Here is a 20,793-nt window from a genome sequence, read left to right as displayed (position 1 = left end):
TCTCTCCGTCCCCCTCACCAATTCCCCTCTCACTCTCCATCCCCCTCACCAATTCCCTCTCTCTCTCCGTCCCCCTCACCAATTCCCTCTCTCTCTCCATCCCCCTCACCAATTCCCTCTCTCTCTCTCTCCGTCCCCCTCACCAATTCCCCCTCTCTCTCTCCGTCCCCCTCACCAATTCCCCTCTCTCTCTCTCCGTCCCCCTCACCAATTCCCTCTCTCTCTCTCTCCGTCCCCCTCACCAATTCCCTCTCTCTCTCTCTCTCCGTCCCCCTCACCAATTCCCTCTCTCTCTCTCTCTGTCCCCCTCACCAATCCCCTCTCTCTCTCTATCCGTCCCCCTCACCAATTCCCTCTCTCTCCCTCTCCGTCCCCCTCACCAATTCCCCTCTCTCTCTCCGTCCTCCTCATCAATTCCCCTCTCTCTCTCCGTCCCTCTCCCCAATTCCCCTCTCTCTCTCCGTCCCCCTCATCAATTCCCTCTCTCTCTCTCTCCATCCCTCTCCCCAATTCCCCTCTCTCTCTCCGTCCCCCTCACCAATTCCCTCTCTCTCTCTCGCTCCATCCCCCTCACCAATTCCCTCTCTCTCTCTCTCCGTCCCTTCACCAATTCCCTCTCTCTCTCTCTCCATCCCCCTCACCAATTCCCTCTCTCTCTCTCTCCGTCCCGCTCACCAATTCCCTCTCTCTCTCTCTCCGTCCCCCTCACCAATTCCCTCTCTCTCTCTCTCCATCCCCCTCACCAATTCCGTCTCTCTCTCTCTCTCTCCGTCCCCCTCACCAAATTCCTCTCCCTCTCTCTCCGTCCGCCTCACCAATTCCCTCTCTCTCTCTCCGTCCCCCTCACCAATTCCCTCTCTCTCTCTCTCCGTCCCTCTCACCAATCCTCTCTCTCTCTCCGTCCCCCTCACCAATTCCCTCTCTCTCTCTCTCCATCCCCCTCACCAATTCCCTCTCTCTCTCTCTCCATCACCCTCACCAATTCCCTCTCTCTCTCTCTCCATCCCCCTCATCAATTCCCCTCTCTCGCTCCATCCCCCTCACCAATTCCCTCTCTCTCTCTCTCCGTCCCCCTCACCAATTCCCTCTCTCTCTCTCTCTCCGTCCCCCTCGCCAATTTCCTCTCTCTCTCTCTCTCCGTCCCCCTCACCAATTCCCTCTCTCTCTCTCTCCATCCCCCTCACCAATTCCCTCTCTCTCTCTCTCCATCACCCTCACCAGTCCCCTCTCTCTCTCCGTCCCCATCACCAATTCCCCTCTCTCTCTCCATCCCCCTCACCAATTCCCTCTCTCTCTCTCTCCGTCCCCCTCACCAATTCCTCTCTCACTCTCCATCCCCCTCACCAATTCCCTCTCTCTCTCCGTCCCCCTCACCAATTCCCTCTCTCTCTCCATCCCCCTCACCAATTCCCTCTCTCTCTCTCTCTCCGTCCCCCTCACCAATTCCCCCTCTCTCTCTCTCCGTCCCCCTCACCAATTCCCCTCTCTCTCTCTCCGTCCCCCTCACCAATTCCCTCTCTCTCTCTCTCCGTCCCCCTCACCAATTCCCTCTCTCTCTCTCTCCGTCCCCCTCACCAATTCCCCTCTCTCTCTCCGTCCCCCTCATCAATTCCCCTCTCTCTCTCCGTCCCCCTCACCTATTCCCCTCTCTCTCTCCGTCCCACTCACCAATTCCCCTCTCTCTCTCTCCGTCCCTCTCCCCAATTCCCCTCTCTCACTCCGTCCCCCTCACCAATTCCCTCTCTCTCTCTCTCCATCCCTCTCCCCAATTCCCCTCTCTCTCTCCGTCCCCCTCACCAATTCCCTCTCTCTCTCTCTCCATCCCCCTCACCAATTCCCTCTCTCTCTCTCTCCGTCCCTTCACCAATTCCCTCTCTCTCTCTCTCCGTCCCCCTCACCAATTCCCTCTCTCTCTCTCTCCGTCCCCCTCACCAATTCCCTCTCTCTCTCTCTCCGTCCCCGTCACCAATTCTCTCTCTCTCTCTCTCCGTCCCCCTCACCAATTCTCTCTCTCTCTCTCCGTCCCCGTCACCAATGCCCTCTCTCTCTCTCTCCGTCCCCCTCACCAATTCCCTCTCTCTCTCTCTCCATCCCCCTCACCAATTCCCTCTCTCTCTCTCTCCATCCCCCTCACCAATTCCCTCTCTCTCTCTCCGTCCCCCTCACCAATTCCCTCTCTCTCTCTCTCCGTCCCCCTCACCAATTCCCCTCTCTCTCTCCGTCCGCCTCACCCATTCCCTCTCTCTCTCTCTCCATCCCCCTCACCAATTCCCTCTCTCTCTCTCTCCGTCCCCCTCACCAATTCCCTCTCGCTCTCTCTCCGTCCCCCTCACCAATTTCCCTCTCTCTATACATCCCCCTCACCAATTCCCTCTCTCTCTCTCTCCATCCCTCTCCCCAATTCCCCTCTCTCTCTCTGTCCCCCTCACCAATCCCCTCTCTCTCTCTCCATACCCCTCACCAATTCCCTCTCTCTCTCTCCGTTCCCCTCACCAATTCCCTCTCTCTCGCTCCGTCCCCCTCACCAATTCCCTCTCTCTCTCTCTCTCCGTCCCCCTCGCCAATTTCCTCTCTCTCTCTCTCTCCGTCCCCCTCACCAATTCCCTCTCTCTCTCTCTCCATCCCCCTCACCAATTCCCTCTCTCTCTCTCTCCATCACCCTCACCAATTCCCTCTCTCTCTCCGTCCCCCTCACCAATTCCCCTCTCTCTCTCCATCCCCCTCACCAATTCCCTCTCTCTCTCTCTCCGTCCCCCTCACCAATTCCTCTCTCACTCTCCATCCCCCTCACCAATTCCCTCTCTCTCTCCGTCCACCTCACCAATTCCCTCTCTCTCTCCATCCCCCTCACCAATTCCCTCTCTCTCTCTCTACATCCCCCTCACCAATTCCCTCTCTCTCTCTCTCCATCCCCCTCACCAATTCCCTCTCTCTCTCTATCCGTCCCCCTCACCAATTCCCCCTCTCTCTCTCTCCGTCCCCCTCACCAATTCCCTCTCTCTCTCTCTCCTTCCCCCTCACCAATTCCCTCTCTCTCTCTCTCTCCGTCCCCCTCACCAATTCCCTCTCTCTCTCTCTCCGTCCCCCTCATCAATCCCCGCTCTCTCTCTCTCCGTCCCCCTCACCAATTCCCTCTTTCTCTCTCTCCGTTCCCCTCACCAATTCCCTCTCTCTCGCTCCGTCCCCCTCACCAATTCCCCTCTCTCTCTCCGTCCCCCTCACCAATTCCCCTCTCTCTCTCCGTCCCCCTCACCTATTCCCCTCTCTCTCTCCGTCCCCCTCACCAATTCCCCTCTCTCTCTCTCCGTCCCTCTCCCCAATTCCCCTCTCTCTCTCCGTCCCCCTCTCCAATTCCCTCTCTCTCTCTCTCTCTGTCCCCCTCACCAATTCCCTCTCTCTCTCTCTCTCTCTGTCCCCCTCACCAATTCCCTCTCTCTCTCTCTCCATTCCCCTCACCAATCCCCTCGCTCTCTCTCTCCATCCCCCTCACCAATTCCCTCTCTCTCTCTTCCTCCATCCCCCACACCAATTCCCTCTCTCTCTCTCTCTCTGTCCCCCTCACCAATCCCCTCTCTCTCTCTCCATACCCCTCACCAATTCCCTCTCTCTCTCTCCGTTCCCCTCACCAATTCCCTCTCTCTCGCTCCGTCCCCCTCACCAATTCCCTCTCTCTCTCTCTTTCCCCCTCACCAATTCCCTCTCTCTCTCTCTCTGTCCTCCTGACCAATTCCCTCTCTCTCTCTCTGTCCCCCTCACCAATTCCCTCTCTCTCTCTCTCCATTCCCCTCACCAATCCCCTCGCTCTCTCTCTCCATCACCTTCACCAATTCCCTCTCTCTCTCTCTCCGTCCCCCTCACCAATTCCCTCTCTCTCTCTCTCTCTCCATCCCCCTCACCAATTCTCTCTCTCTCTCTCTCTGTCCCCCTCACCAATTCCCTCTCTCTCTCTCTGTCCCCCTCACCAATTCCCTCTCTCTCTCTCCATCCCCCTCACCAATCCCCTCTCTCTCTCTCTCCATCGCCCTCACCAATTCCCCTCTCTCTCTCCGTCCCCCTCACCAATCCCCTCTCTCTCTCTGTCCCCTTCACCAATTCCCTCTCTCTCTCTCTCCATCCCTCTCACCAATTCCCCTCTCTCTCACTCTTTCCCCCTCACCAATTCCCTCTCTCTCTCCGTCCCTCTCACTAATTCCCCTTCCTCTCCGTCCCCCTCACCAATTCCCCTCTCTCTCTCCATTCCTCTCACCAATTCCCCTCTCTCTCTCCGTCCCTCTCACTATTTCCCCTCTCTCTCCGTCCCCCTCACCAATGCCCCTCTCTCTTTCTCTCCGTCCCCCTCACCAATGCCCCTCTCTCTTTCTCTCTGTCCCACTCACCAATTCCCCTTTCCGTGTCGCCCATCCCTCTCACCAAATCCCCTCTCTCTCTCTCTCTGTCCCACTCACCAATTCCCCTTTCCGTGTCGCCCATCGCTCTCACCAAATCCCCTCTCTCTCTCTCTACGTCCCCCTCACCAATTCCCCTTTCCGTGTCGCCCATCCCTCTCACCAAATCCCCTCTCTCTCTCTCTCCTTCTCCCTCACCAATTCCCCTCTCCCTGACTCCGATCTGCTCCCCATGTGAATCCAGCGAGTTTCTTGATCAAGTTGACCCTACTCTTTAGTTTCTTCCCAAGATTCTGGAGATGTTGTCTATCTGACAGGAGGCGATCCTGAATAGGATCTGTTTACCTCTGAGTCGCAATAGGAAACTTTCAAAGCTTGGTTTGCTTGATGGGTGTTGAGGTGGAATGTCGAGGTGCTGATCTTTTGCGGGTTTGACCGGAGTCGCCATCGGTGGAAGTAGGCCTCCATCCTCTGTAAATCACTGGTCAGGGACTCCTCGGTGATGGACAGAGTTGTGTTTTGCGTGCCCAAGGCAATGTCATCAGAGTATACGACCTTGCGGGACTGTATTTCGGGCAGATCACTGGTGTAAACATTGAATAACATGGGTGGCAGGACAGAATCCTTTGGGATTCCGTTGTTCAATGTCCTGTATCTGCTCTTCTGGCTGCTCGTGTACACATGGAAGCGTCAGTTGCTAAGCAAGAAGTTGAGAAGATGGATCGTTGTTGCGCAGGGCAAAATGAGGGAGCTTGAGAAGCAGGCCATGCTTTGTACCGTGTCATACACCTGACTGGTCCACCAAAGCGTCATGGTCCTGAGCTGGTGTGGGACGCCTGCGTCGATGTGCGTTGCTCGGGGCAGTTCCAGCCGCTCCGGAAGCCCACTTGCTCCTTGGGGATGGTTGGCTCGATGCTGGGGGCTGGACTGTGCGATAGCAGCCTCCCCAGCACTTTATAACAAGTGAGGAGATCGGGCAGTAGCTGGAGACTTCACAAGTGTTCCTCCCCTGCTTCAGGAGGGCAATTATTTCAAGTCTCCCTCCAAGTGGTGGGATTTTATCAGTCGCCAATACCTCGGAGAGGGAGGAGTTCAACCAGCTCTTCACTCTGGATCCCAGTGCCTTTATCAATTCTGGGTAAACACCATCTGGGCCAGCAGTGTTTCCCAATTTGGTTGTGGGAGGGGCAACGTTTAGTCCATCCCCGGTGAGTGGGTCAGACATCGTTGGCGAAAGGTCCCACTTCACCTGGCGTCAGAATTCTTTGCCCCCCCGGAGCCTTCGATGCTCCATCCCGAGTGGGTGCAATGGTGCCCTCTCTGATGGCCATCCTGTGTCTATAGGTGGGGCTTTCCTGCTGGAGTGAGCGAAGTCACGCTTCTCCACAAGGCTCCCCACCGTTCACGCCCCACCGAGGTCAGTGGTGGCTGTGGTTGGGTTCTTGTTCAGCGATTACTCCTGGCCTAGAGCCTCGCTTTCTTCCATCCAACAAGGAATATGTGTCTTTCTAAACCCCCAAGGTACACTGCGTTTTGTGGCAGCTTTAATAATTCCTATAAGTCTGTTGAAGCCTTTGATGGTTGGTGGAATCCACCTGATGTTGGTGCCAACTGAGCTTTGGCAGGTTTCCCAGTCTGCTGTTTTGAAGTTCCATCGTGGTTCCGGTGTTGATGTAATGACAGGAATTCCGATGCCAGCGTTGATGATTGAAACATAGAAACGTAGAAAATAGGTGCAGGAATAGGCCATTCGGCCCTTCGAGCCTGCACCACCATTCAATAAGATCATGGCTTTCTCTCCATACCCCTTGATCCCTTTCACCATAAGGGCCATATCTAACTCCCTCTTGAATATATCCAACGAACTGGCATCAACAACTCTCTGCGGTAGAGAATTCCACAGGTTAACAACTCTCTGAGTGAAGAAGTTTCTCCTCATCTCAGTCCTAAATGGTTTACCCCTTATCCTTAGACTGTGTCCCCTGGTTTTGGACTTCCCCAACGTCGGGAACATTCTTCCTGCAACTCACCTGTCCAGTCCCATCAGAATCTTATATGTTTCTATGAGATTCTCCCTCATTCTTCTAAACTCCAGTGAATAAAGGCCCAGTCGATCCAGTCTCTCCACATATGTCATTGAGGGCCTGCTGGGAGAGTTTTTGAGAATGGTTCTGGAGGCGATGATTGGGTTTCCTTTGCTGTCGTCAGAGAGGAAACATCGGTCTGGGTTATCATCTCTTTGCCACCTTGATGAAGGAAACGTAACTCGATCTTTGGTGTCAAAAAGGAGGAATTTATTCTGCAGTGAGGTTACTGTACAATTGTTTCTCCATTATAGCTGGTGCCTGTATAGCCCGACATGGTGTGGTGGCTATTAAAGTCTCGGAGATGGGTGGATGGAGCAGGGAGTCAGACCATGGTCCGAGGGGTGGTTGGCAGACACTGGAGATTATCAGCTCTTGCAGCAGATATTAGAAATATAGACTAGGGAGACATAGACTGATGGGTGATAAATGTCCACAACTCTGGGAATGTGTCCTGGAGACTAGGAATGTGACCCGGAGACTGGGAATGTGTCCTGGAGACTAGGAATGTGACCCGGAGACTGGGAATGTATCCCGGAGACTGGGAATGTGTCCTGGAGACTGGGAATGTTCCCGGAGGCTGGGAATGTGTCCTGGAGACTGGTAATGTGACCCGGAGACTGGGAATGTTCCTGGAGACTGGGAATGTGTCCTGGAGACTGGGAATGTGACCCGGAGACTGGGAATGTTCCCGGAGACTGGGAATGTGTCCTGGAGACTGGGAATGTGACCCGGAGACTGGGAATGTTCCCGGAGACTGGGACTGTGTCGCGGAGACTGGGAATGTGACCCAGAGACTGGGAATACTGGGAATGTGTTCTGGAGACTGGGAATGTTCCCAGAGACTGGGAATGTGTCCCGGAGACTGGGAATGTGTCCTGGAGACTGGGAGTCTGTCCTGGAGACTGTGTCCAGAGTTTGGGAGCATGTTCCAGAGCCTGGGGTAGGTTCCAGTCTGGGCAATGTATTATAGACCTTGCTGGAAATCGAGCTGACAGCAGCGAGGGCAAAGAGAATCTGGAACCGCGATAAATGACGGGACCAACTGTGTCTCTCCTTAACCAAAGATTGAGAACGAAACAGAGAGATGGCAGTGAGTGAATTAGAGTCAAATGAGAAATAAAGAGAGGGAAAGAAAGATTGGTGTGATATATCCTTACGACATACAAACATAGACACATAGAAAATAGGTGCAGGAGTAGGCCATTTGGCCCTTCGAGCCTGCACCACCATTCAATAAGATCATGGCTGATCATTCACCTCAGTACCCCTTTCGTGCTTTCTCTCCATACCCCTTGATCACTTTAGCCATAAGGACCATATCTAACTCCCTCTTGAATATATCCAACGAACTGGCATCAACAACTCTCTGCGGCAGGGAATTCCACAGGTTAACAACTCTCTGAGTGAAGAAGTTTCTCCTCATCTCAGTCCTAAATGGCCTACCCCTTATCCTAAGACTGTGTCCCCTGGTTCTGGACTTCCCCAACATCGGGAACATTCTTCCTGCATCAAACATGTCCAGTCCCGTCATAATTTTATATGTTTCTATGAGATCCCCTCTCATCCTTCTAAACTCCAGTGAATACAGGTCCAGTCGATCCAATCTGTCCTCATAAGTCAGTCCTGCCATTCCTGGAATCAGTCTGGTGAACCTTCGCTGCACTCTCTCAATAGCAAGAATGTCCTTCCTCAGATTAGGAGACCAAAACTGAACACAATATTCCAGGTGAGGCCTAACTAAGGTCCTGTAGAACTGCAGTAAGACCTCCCTGCTCCTATACTCAAATCGCCTAGCTATGAAGGCCAACATATCATTTGCCTTCTTCACCGCCTGCTGTACCTGCATGCCAACTTTCAATGACTGATGTACCATGACACTCAGGTCACGTTGCACCTCCCCTTTTCCTAATCTGCCACTATTCAGATAATATTCTGCCTTTGTGTTTTTGCCACCAAAGCGGGTAACCTCACATTTATCCGTATTGTACTGCACCTGCCATGCATTTTCCCACTCACCTAACCTGCAGCTTCTTACCATCCTCCTCACAGCTCACACCGCCATCCAGCTTAGTGTCATCTGCAAACTTGGAGATATTACACTCAATTCCTTTATCTCAATCATTGATGTATATTGTAAATAGTTGGGGTCCCAGCACTGAGCCCTGCGGCACTCCACTAGTCACTGCCTGCCATTCTGAAAAGGACCTGTTAATCCTGACTTTCTGCTTCCTGTCTGCCAACCAGCTCTCTATCCACGTCAGTACATTACCCCCAATACCATGTGCTTTAATTTTGCACACCAATCTCTTGTGTGGGACCTTGTCAAAAGCCTTTTGAAAGTCCAAATACACCACATCCACTGGTTCTCCCTTGTCCACTCTACTAGTTACATCCTCAAAAAATTCTAGAAGATTTGTCAAACATGATTTCCCTTTCATAAATCCATGCTGACTTGGACCGATTCTGTCACTGCTTTCCAAATGCGCTGCTATTACATCCTTAATGATTGATTCCAACATTTTCCCCACTACTGATGTCAGGCTAACCAGTCTATAATTACCCGTTTTCTCTCTCCCTCCTTTCTTAAAAAGTGGTGTTACATTAGCTACCCTCCAGTCCATAGGAACTGATCCAGAGTCAATAAACTTTTGGAAAATGATCACCAATGCATCCACTATTTGTAGGGCCACCAATTTCCTGCCTAATAAGGATTTCCTTCAGTTCCTCCTTCTCACTAGACCCTCGGTCCTCTAGTATTTCCGGAAGGTTATTTGTGTCTTCCTTCGTGAAGACAGAATCAAAGTATTTGTTCAACTGGTCTGCCATTTCTTTGTTCCCCATTTTAAATTCACCCGAATCTGACTGCAAGGGGCCTATGTTTGTCTTCACTAATCTTTTTCTCTTCGCATATCTATAGAAGCTTTTGCAGTCAGTTTTTATGTTCCCAGCTAGCTTCCTCTCACGCTCTATTTTCCCCCTCCTAATTAAACCCTTTGTCCACCTCTGCTGGATTCTAAATTTCTCCCAGTCCTCAGGTTTGCTACTTTTTCTGGACAATTTATATGCCTCTTCCTTGGATTTAACACTATCCTTAATTTCCCTTGTAAGCCACGGTTGAGCCACCTTCCCAGTTTTATTTTTACTCCAGACAGGGATGTACAATTGTTGAAGTTCATCCATGTGATCTTTAAATGTTTGCCATTGCCTATCCACCATCAACCCTTTAAGTATCATTCGCCAGTCTATTCTAGCCAATTTACACCTCATACATCACTAACAGAAGCACACACACACAAGAAGTACACAGAAACAGTCATCATGTGACTGTGCCACATGACCCTTTTATTGTAATGACATCAGTAGTTGTATTACCTCGGTAGTCCACTGGGGGGATCGCTATTGCAATTGGATTAAGAAAGAAAGCAAGAGATGGGAAGGAACAGTAACAAAAAAAGAAAAATAATTAAATCTGTCGGAATTTGCTGTCTGCAGGAATGTGTCACAGTTGCACTGCCTTTCTGGGCTGGAGTGGTTGAGTGGCAGTGCAGTAACAATCATCACCTTGTTAGAGGGTACTTGCACCGTTCAGTTTGTGTCCTAACTTTGCGGCGAGTTTTATAAGCAAGATATGTGCAAATGCAACAAGTTGTGAAAAATAATGAAGAGGTTGAGGGCGAGATGCCGTGTGTGCGCAAATCGAGCAGCAAGTTCTGGAGATTGGCAATTCACGGTGCAGCTTTGTCCCCGGAACTTGATAGGCAATTTGTGCATCAATAACGGCTTGAACTCGACAATACTTGCCCAGCGAGGGTTGCTGGGTTGCCTGAGCCACCGCACCCTATTGGACAAACTTTTTCAATCCATCGACGTGTGTGTGAAGGGGCAGAGTGGCCAAGGGCTGAGGCCCACTTGAGTTGTCTGTGGGTTTTATTCTCCGAGGGGAATTGAGGGTGAGCCTTGCTGTGTATATGGCCCTCCCCATGCCGGGAGCTGTTCTGTGATTCAACAGTTGCCGTGTGGAGTTGCTGGTTGAGACAGGAAGCTGTGGTTTCAGTCTGGGCCGGGCCGCTAAAGGCAGCAGCCGTTCTCATTCTGCTCACAGCCCGGAGCGACGCAGTCAGCTCGCACGCCTCTCCACGATCGATCGTTCCGCACCCGGCTCTCCACACTCCGGCAGCAAACCCCCTTGCTCAGGGCGGAGATGGTCTCCTTTCTCTGTGAGTACACCTCCCCATGTAACTTTTTGGATTACTGATGTGGACAGCGTGCTCCGACACAGCGCTCACGCTGCAGGCTGCGTTATTTATAGAGTGCTCACTGATCGCCCAGCAACGCCTCCCCAAAGCCTGTTGTTTATCGATGGGGTACAGTCAAGAGACAGCCCATGGGGGCACTGACTCTCACTGGGGTACGGGTCCCACACACACTGACTCTCACTGGGGTACGGGTCCCACACACACTGACTCTCACTGGGGTACGGGTCCCACACACACTGACTCTCACTGGGGTACGGGTCCCACACACACTGACTCTCACTGGGGTACAGGTTCCACACACACTGACTCTCACTGGGCTCCAGGTCCCATATATACTGACTCTCACTGGGGTATGGGTCCCACACACACTGACTCTCACTGGGGTATGGGTCCCACACACACTGACTCTCACTGGGGTACGGGTCCCACACACACTGACTCTCACTGGGGTATGGGTCCCACACACACTGACTCTCACTGGGGTATGGGTCCCACACACACTGACTCTCACTGGGGTACGGGTCCCACACACACTGACTCTCACTGGGGTATGGGTCCCACACACACTGACTCTCACTGGGGTACGGGTCCCACACACACTGACTCTCACTGGGGTACAGGTTCCACACACACAGACTCTCACTGGGCTCCAGGTCCCATATATACTGACTCTCACTGGGGTATGGGTCCCACACACACTGACTCTCACTGGGGAACAGTTCCACACACACTGACTCTCACTGGGGTACGGGTCCCACACACACTGACTCCCACTGGGGAACAGTTCCACACACACTGATTCTCACTTGGGTATGGGTCCCACACACTGACTCTCACTGGGGTACGGGTTCCACACACACTGACTCTCACTGGGGAACAGTTCCACACACACTGACTCTCACTGGGATATGGGTCCCATGGGTAGTGACTGCACTCCAGTAACTTACGTGGCTGACTGTACTTTGATGTGTGTTTCTCACACTGGACAATGAGTGTTGACAGGATATTCAACTCTAGGAGCATCACAGCTTAGCACAATCCTGTCTCCAGAGGGGAACAAACAGTAAATGGGACCAATTGCCCAACACTATATAGCTCGGCGAAAATCCACCCATAACTGAGCAAATGTAAAGTAAATTGATTAAAAGCAGTGAGATTCTGCCAAATCGTGATTGGTCCCGAGAATTATCTTTCTGTAACAATGCACCAAATCCCCATGATCCAACGGCAAGCTCCATTATTGTGTCAGAGATGTAACTTCTTTACATTATATAAATGAACTATAAGACATGTTGGTAAAATACCTCAACGAGTGTGCGAGATGTGGTGCTGGGACTGGTTATTGTGAATTATTCTGTGCGAGGGGTAACCCTCAGTGTACATGTTGCTGTGCATGAGAGAGTCAGTGCAACATGGACAGGAACACAGGCTGATCCAGCCCACCCACCCGCTGGGCCGAGAGAACATAAGAACATAAGAAATAGGAACAGGAGTAGGCCATTTGGCCCCTCGAGCCTGCTCCGCCATTCAATAAGATCATGGCTGATCTGATCTTGGCCTCAACTCCACTTCCCTGCCTGCTCCCCATAACCCTTAACTCCCTTATCGTTCAAAAATCTGTCTATCGCCACCTTAAATATGTTCAATGACCCAGTCTCCACAGCTCTCTGGGGCAGAGAATTCCAAAGATTCACAACCCTCTGAGAGAAGAAATTCCTCATCTCCATCTTAAATGGGCGGCCCCTTATTCTGAAACTATGCCCCCTAGTTCTAGATTCCCCCACGAGAGGAAACATCCTCTCTGCATCTACCCTGTCAAACCCCCTCAGTATCTTATATGTTTCAATAAGATCACATCTCATTCTTCTAAATTCCAATGAATATAAGTCCAACCTGCTCAACCTTTTCTCTTAAGACAACCCCTTCATCTCAGGAATCAACCTCGTGAACCTTCTCTGAACAGCCTCCGATGCAAGTATATCCTTCCTTAAATAAGGAGACCAGAACTGTACGCAGTACTCCAGGTGTGGTCTCACCAATGTATTACATTCAAAACAAAGGCATACAAAGTTGCGTCAAATAGTGTAAAGCCAGAGGATTGGGGATTTTTTAGAAATCAGCAAATGATGACTAAAAAAATTATAAAGAGAGAGAAGATCATTTATGAGAGTAAACTAGCAAGAAGTATAGAAGCAGACAGTAAAAGCTTCTACAGGTATATAAAAAGGAAGAGAGTAGCTAAAGTAAACATTGGTCCCTTAGAGGATGAGACTGGAGAATTAATTCACTGGATTCTGGAGAGCTCCCAGCGGATTGGAAAACCACAAATGTAACGCCCCTATTTAAGAAAGGAGGGAGACAGAAAACAGGAATCTATCGACCAGTTCGCCTAACATCTGTTATTGGGAAAATGCTGGAGTCCATTATTAAGAAAGTATGGTTTTATGAAAGGTAAATCATGTTTGGCAGATTTGCTGGAGTTCTGTAAGGATGTAACGAGCAGGGTGGATAAGGGGGAGCCAGTGATTGTGGTGTATTTAGATTTCCAGAAGGCATTCGATAAGGTGCCATGGATAGAGGATTGGCTAACTAACAGAAAACAGAGAGTCGGTATAAATGGATCATTTTCCGGTTGGCAAACAGTAACTAGTGGGGTGCCACAGGGATCAGGGCTGGGGCCTCAACTATTTACAATCTATAATAATGACTTGGATGAAGGGACTGAGTGTAATGTAGCCACATTTGCTGATGATACAAAGATAGGTGGGAAAGCAAGTTGTGAGGAGGACACAAAAAATCTGCAAAGGGATATAGACTGGCTAAGTGAGTGGGCAAAATTTGGCAGAAAATCTAATATGGAAAATGTGAAAATGTGAAGATATTTTATAAATATATTAAGGGCAAGAGGTTAACTAAAGAAATGGTAGGAACTATTAGACACCATGAGCGTAATCTATGTATGGAGGTGGAAGACGTGGGTATGGTTCTTAATGAATACTTTGCGTCTGTTTTCACAAAAGAGAGGGGTGATGCAGACACTATTATCGAGGAGGAGGACTGTGAAATATTAGATGAAATAAACATAGTGAGAGAGGAGGTATTAAGGGGTTTAGCAGTTTTGAAAGTGGATAGGTCCCCAGGCCCAGATGAAATGTATCCCAGGCTGTTAAGCGAAGCAAATGAGGTAATAGCAGAGGCTCTGACCATCATTTTCCAGTCCTCTCTGGCTACAGGTGTGGTGCCAGAGGATTGGAGGACTGCTAATGTGGTATCCTTGTTTAAAAAGGGAGAGAGGGATAGGCCGAGTAATTACAGGCCAGTCAGCCTAACCTCAGTGGTGGGAAAATTATTGGAAAAAATCCTGATGGACATGATAAATCTTCACTTAGAAAGGCATGGATTAATCAAGATAGTCAGCACGGATTTCTTAAGGGAAGGTCGTGTCTGACTAACTTGATTGAATTATTTGAGAAGGTAACCAGGAGGGTCGGTGAGGGCATTGCGTATGATGTAGTGTATATGGATTTTAGCAAAGCTTTTGATAAGTTCCCACATGGCAGACTGCTCACAAATGTAAAAGCCCATGGGATCCAGGGCAAAGTGGCAAGTTGGATCCAAAATTGGCTCAGAGGCAGGAAGCAAAGGGTAATAGTCGATGCGTGTTTTTGTGACTGGAAGGTGGGGTTCCGCAGGGCTCAGTACTGGGTGCCTTGCTTTTTGTGATATACATCAATGATCTAGACTTGATTATAAGGGGTATGATTAAGAAGTTTGCAGATGATACTAAAATCGGCTGTGCGGTTGATAATGAAGAAGAAAGCTGCGGACTGCAGGAAGATATCACTGAACAGGTCAGGTGGGCAGAACAGTGGCAAATGGAATTCAATCCAGAGAAGTGTGAGGTAATGCATTTGGGAAGGGCTAACAAGGAAAGGGAATACACATTACATGGTAGGATACTGAGAAGTGTAGAGGAACAAAGGGACCTTGGAGTGCAGGTCCACAGATCCCTGAAAGTAGCAGTCCAGGTAGATAAGGTGGTTAAGAAGGCATACAGAATACTTGCCTTTATTAGCCGAGGCATAGAATATAAGAGCACGGGGGGTTATGCTTGAACTGTATAAAACACTGGTTAGGCCACAGCTAGAGTACTGCGTGCAGTTCTGATCACCATATTACAGGAAGGACTTAATTGCACTGGAGAGGGTACAGAGGAGATTTATGAGGATGTTGCCGGGATTGGTGAATCTAAGCTATGAGGAAAGATTGGATAGGCTGGGTTTGTTTTCAAAGAGGAGGCTGAGGGAAACCTCATTAAGGTGTATAAAATTATGAGGGACCTGGATAGAGTGGACAGAAAGGGCCTATTTCCCTTGGCAGAGGGATCAACAACCGGGGGCATCAATTTAATGTAATTGGTAGAAGGTTTAGAGGGGATTTGAGGGGAAATTTCTTCAGGAACTCACTGCCTGAAAGGATGGTAGAGGCAGAAACCCTCACCACATTTAAGAAGTACTTGGATGTGCACCTGAAGTGCCGTAACCTGCAGGGTTACGGACCTAGAGCTGGAAAGTGGGATTAAGCTGGATAGCTCTTGTTGGCCAGCATGGACAAAATGGGCCGAAATGGCCTCATTCCGTGCTGTAAATTTCTATGATTCTACAATATGAGTTTATCCACTTTGGTAGGAAAAATAAAAAAGCAAATTATTATTTAAATGGAGAGAGATTACAAAATGCTGCGGTACAGAGGGATCTGGAGGTCTATGTACATGAAACACAAAAAGTTAGTATGCAGGCACAGCAAGTAATTAGGATGCTTTTAGTGTCTTCTACCATGAAGACCATTACAAAATATTTGTTCAATGTCTCTGCCATTTCCCTGTTTCCCATTATTAATTCCCCAGTTTGATCCTCTAAGGGACCAACGTTTACTTTAGCTACCCTCTTCCTTGCAGCCTTCTGCCCAAATACACACTTCAGGTGCACTACCATCTGACACCTGACCCCCACAGTGTCCAGTCTGACCCTTGACCCCTGAGCAATGTCCAATCTGACCCCTGACCTCGAGCGATGTTCAGTCTGACCCCTGACCCCCCAGTAGTGACTAGTCTGATCCCTGACCCCCGAGCAATGTCCAATCTGACCCCTGACCCCAGCAATGTCCAGACCCATTGCTGGACCCAACTAACTAGGGTTTTATTGAGTCTTGTGAACATCGCATGACTGGCTCAGCCACTCTCAATGCAACAGCTTTATAAACCTGTGAGCATGCGCACTGGCACACACATTGCACCCAGCAGGCGCTGGCTGCCCCCTTGTGGGCCTGCTGTGTAATGCAAAGCCGGGCACAGGGGCAGAGGGCTGGCTGTTAGTTACAGGGAATTAAATAAATCTCTTTACAAAACTCCACCCGGTCTCTGCGTGTGGAAGGAAAGCTATTTAAAGTTCAGAGTACCCAGTCAAATATGCCCTTCCTTCTATCAAGCCTTGCTATGGGAGGCCATGGAAAGGAAAGACTTGCATTTCTGTAGCACCTGTCCCAGTCCTTAGGATGTCCCAAAACACTTTACAGCCAATGAAGTTCTTTTGGAATGTAGTCACTGTTGTAATGTAAGAAAATAAGAATTAGGAGCAGGAGTCGGCCATTCGGCCCCTCGAGCCTGCTCCGCCGTTCAATAAGATCATGGCTGATCATTGAACTCAACTCCACTTTCCCGCCCGATCCCCATATCTTGATTCTGTTAATGACTAAAAATCTATCGATCCCAGCCTTGAATATAGTCAATGACTGAGCCTCCGCAGCCCTTTGGGGAAGAGAAGTCCAAAGATTCACCGCCCTCTGAGTGAAGAGGTTTCTCCTCATCTCAGTCCTAAATGGCCGATCCCTTATCCTGAGACTGTGCCCCTGGTTCTAGACTCCCCAGCCCGGGGGAAACATCCTCTCATCATCTACCTTGTCAAGCCCTGTAAGAATGTTGTATGTTTCAATGAGATCACCTCTCATTATTCTAAAATGCAGAGAGTATAGGCCCATGTAGAAAACGAAGTAGCCACATTGCGCACAGCAAGCTCCCGCCAGCAGCGATGTGATATTTCCCGGATTATCTATTTTAGTAATGTTCATTGAGGGATTAATTTTGACCAGGACACTGGGGATAACTCCCTGCTCTTCTTCCAATAGTGCCATGGGATCTTTTACATCCACCCGAGAGAGCAGATGGGGCCTCGGTTTAATGTCTCATCCAAAAGACATCACCTCCGACAGTGCGGCGCTCCCTCAGCAGTGCACTGGGAGTGTCCGCCTCAAGTGCTCAAGTCCCTGGAGTGGGGACGTTTAGCCCATGACCTTCTGACTCAGAGGCGAGAGTGCTGCCCACTGAGCCACAGCTGACACAAGTCGAATTTTTCTGTGCAGTTCAGGATGAGCAGATGATGTCCGAGTCCTAGCCCTCCCACACACCACTCTGTGACAGGAAATATGGCAAATGCATTTAAATGACCTTTAAGCTGGAAAGTCAGTGTGAAGAAATAGCGGGACATCTAGATAGGAATAGTGCAATCAAGCAGACGCAGCATGGATTCATGAAAGGGAAATCATGTTTAACTAATTTACTGGAATTCTTTGAGGATATAACGAGCATGGTGGATGGAGGTGTACCAATGAATGTGGTGTATTTAGATTTCCAAAAGGCATTCGATAAGGTGCCACACAAAAGTTTACTGCAGAAGATAGAGGTACACGGAGTCAGAGGAAATGGATAGAGAATTGGCTGGTGAACAGAAAGCAGAGAGTCGGGATAAATGGGTCCTTTTCCGGTTGGAAATCGGTAGTTAGTGGTGTGCCACAGGGATCGGTGCTGGGACCACAATTGTTTACAATATACATCGATGACCTGGAAGAGGGGACAGAGTGTAGTGTAACAAAATTTGCAGATGACAAAAAGATTAATGGGAAAGCGGGTTGTGTAGAGAACACAGAGAGGCTGCAAAGAGATTTGGATAGGTTAAGCGAATGGGCTAAGGTTTGGCAGATGGAATACAATGTCGGAAAGTGTGAGGTCATCCACCTTGGGGGAAAAAAACAGTAAAAGGGAATATTATTTGAATGGGGAGAAATTACAACATGCTGAGGTGCAGAGGGACCTGGGGTTCCTTGTGCATGAATCCCAAAAAGTTAGTTTGCAGGTGCAGCAGATAATCAGGAAGACAAATGAAATGTTGGCCTTCATTGCGAGAGGGATGGAGTACAAAAGCAGGGAGGTCCTGCTGCAACTGTATAGGGTATTGGTAAGGCCGCACCTGGAGTACTGCGTGTAGTTTTGGTCACCTTACTTAAGGAAGGATATACTGGCTTTGGAGAGGGTACAGAGACGATTCACTGGGCTGATTCTGGAGATGAGGGGGTTACCTTATGATGATAGATTGAGTAGACTGGGTCTTTACTCATTGGAGTTCAGAAGGATGAGGGGTGATCTTATAGAAACATTTAAAATCATGAAAGGGATAGACAAGATAGAGGCAGAGAGGTTGTTTCCACTGGTCGGTGAGACTAGAACTAGGGGGCACAGCCTCAAAATACGGGGGAGCCAATTTAAAACCGAGTTGAGAAGGAATTTCTTCCCCCAGAGGGTTGTGCATCTGTGGAATTCTCTGCCCAAGGAAGCAGTTGAGGCTAGCTCATTGAATGTATTCAAGTCACAGATAGATAGATTTTTAACCAATAAGGGAATTAAGGGTTACGGGGAGAGGGCGGGTAAGTGGAGCTGAGTCCACGGCCAGATCAGCCATGATCTTATTGAATGGCAGAGCAGGCTCGAGGGGCTAGATGGCCTACTCCTGTTCCTAATTCTTATGTTCTTATGTTCTTATGTTCCAAGGCTGTGTCGTGACAGTGAGCGGAAGGTGTAACAGTCCGGGTTTTGTCCATTGTCATATGCAAATTCATTCTCTGTGCAACACTTGGAAAGAGGGAAGCAGAGCAGCAGAAAATGCCTTATTTCCACAGGACTCACTGTCTGCAATCTTACTCTGACCAGAGCAAATATATTTAATTACACCACATTCTGGTCTGCCACTTCTAGAGCAATTAAACTCTGGTTCATCTCACCCAATATTAATTAACAACAATTATAGTTTGCGGCCTTTAAACATAAATAAGAACATAAGAACATAAGAAATAGGAGCAGGAGTAGGCCATATGGCCCCTCGAACCTGCTCCACCATTTAATACGATCCTAGCTGATCCGATCATGAACTCAGCTCCACTTCCCCGCCCGCTCCCCATAATCCCTTATTCCTTTATCACTCAAAAATCTGTCTATCTCGGTCTTAAATTTATTCAATGTCCTAGCTTCCACAGCTCTCTGAGGCAGCGAATTCCACAGATTTACAACCCTCAGAGAATAAATTCCTCCTCATCTCAGTTTTAAATGGGCGGCCCCTTATTCTAAGACTATGCCCCCTAGTTCTAGTCTCCCCCATCAGTGGAAACATCCTCTCTGCATCCACCTTGTCAAGCCCCCTCCTAATCTTATACGTTTCGATAAAATCTCCTCTCATTCTTCTGAATTCCAATGAGTAGAGGCCCAACCTACTCAACCTTTCCTCATAAGTCAAACCCCTCATCTTCGGAATAAATATGGAAACCAAAACTGCACGCAGTATTCCAGATGTGGCCTCACCAATACCCTGTATAACGGTAGCAAGACTTCCCTGCTTTTATACTGCATCCCCTTTGCAATAAAGGCCAAGATACCATTGGCCTTCCTGATCACTTGCTGTACCTAGATACTAACCTTTTGTGTTTCATGCACAAGTACCCCCAGAGAAACTTCACCTTAATGACAGAATAATCCATTGTCCAATACAGGACAGGCCATTCCAGTCCGTAGCAAATAGCATCTCGTCCAACCCACTGAGCAATGGAGACCATTCGATGTAGAAATGGTTGGCAGATTGACAGCTTGTCATTGGATGTCAGATGCCAATAATGAGCACTCATGCTTTCCCTGTGAAATGCCGTAACGTTTTGGGGCATGAACTATTTGTGGGACGCTGTTATTTTTATTGAGTTACATGTGGCAGCTGAGACAGGCACTAATTTTCTTGATGAAAGATGGAGCCGAATGTCCCTCCCCCGACACACATTCCCAATCTGCTCCGCCCGGCTCCATCGGGAATATTCTCTCGAGTGAAGTAACAAACGCATCAGAACATGTTCCGCATCCACCGTATAATGGTGCAAATTAACCCAGTCAGAGGTGCTGGAGACACTGAGGGAGGAGATATGATTAACTTTGACCACAGAGACTGAATCACAGACTGAGCGCAGGAGGCTCGGGATGGAGGCTGGGGGCTGGGAGCAAGGGGCCGGGGGCTGGGAGCTGGGGGATGGGAGCGGTAGGCTGGGAGCGGGGGATTGAGGGCTGGGAGTGGGGGCTGGGAGCGGGGGACTGGGGGCTTGGAGCGGGGGCTGGGGGCTGGGGGCTGGAGGCTGGGAGTGGGGGCTGGGGGCTGGGGCCTGGGAGCGGGGGACTGGGGCCTGGGACCGGGAGGCTGGGAGTGGGGGACTGGGGGCTGGGAGCGGGGGCTGGAGGCTGGGAGCTGGGGGGCGGGGGATTGGGGGCTGGGGGCTGGGAGCGGAGGGGCGGGGGATCGGGAGCTGGGGGCTGGGAGCGGGGGGCAGGGGATTGGGGGCTGGGGGCAGGGGGCTGGGGGCCGTTCACTTGGGGCTGGGAGCGGGGGCCATGCGTTGGGGGCCATGCGCTGGGGGCCGGGGCTGGAGGCTGTTCAACTAGGGTGGGGGCTTGGGGCTGGGGGCGGGGACTGGGGGCGGGGTCCGTGCGCTGGGGGCGGGAGCTGGGTCCGTGCGCTGGGGGCAGGACGGGGTAGTCGGTGCCTGCAACTTGCCGTGGGCTCTGCCAATGACCATTGCCAGTTGGCACTAACCTGAGGTGGGTTTGTGTTGCAGAGAATAGTATAACGCTGAGACTGGGAGACACACAGAATGCCTCGATCGTTCCTGGTGAGGAGTAAGCGGGTCACTGCTTACCCAGGGCCGCGG

Source organism: Pristiophorus japonicus (genome assembly GCF_044704955.1).
Source record: "Pristiophorus japonicus isolate sPriJap1 chromosome 24 unlocalized genomic scaffold, sPriJap1.hap1 SUPER_24_unloc_1, whole genome shotgun sequence".
NCBI classification, from domain to species: Eukaryota; Metazoa; Chordata; class Chondrichthyes; family Pristiophoridae; genus Pristiophorus; species Pristiophorus japonicus.
This window is presented reverse-complemented; position numbering follows the sequence as displayed.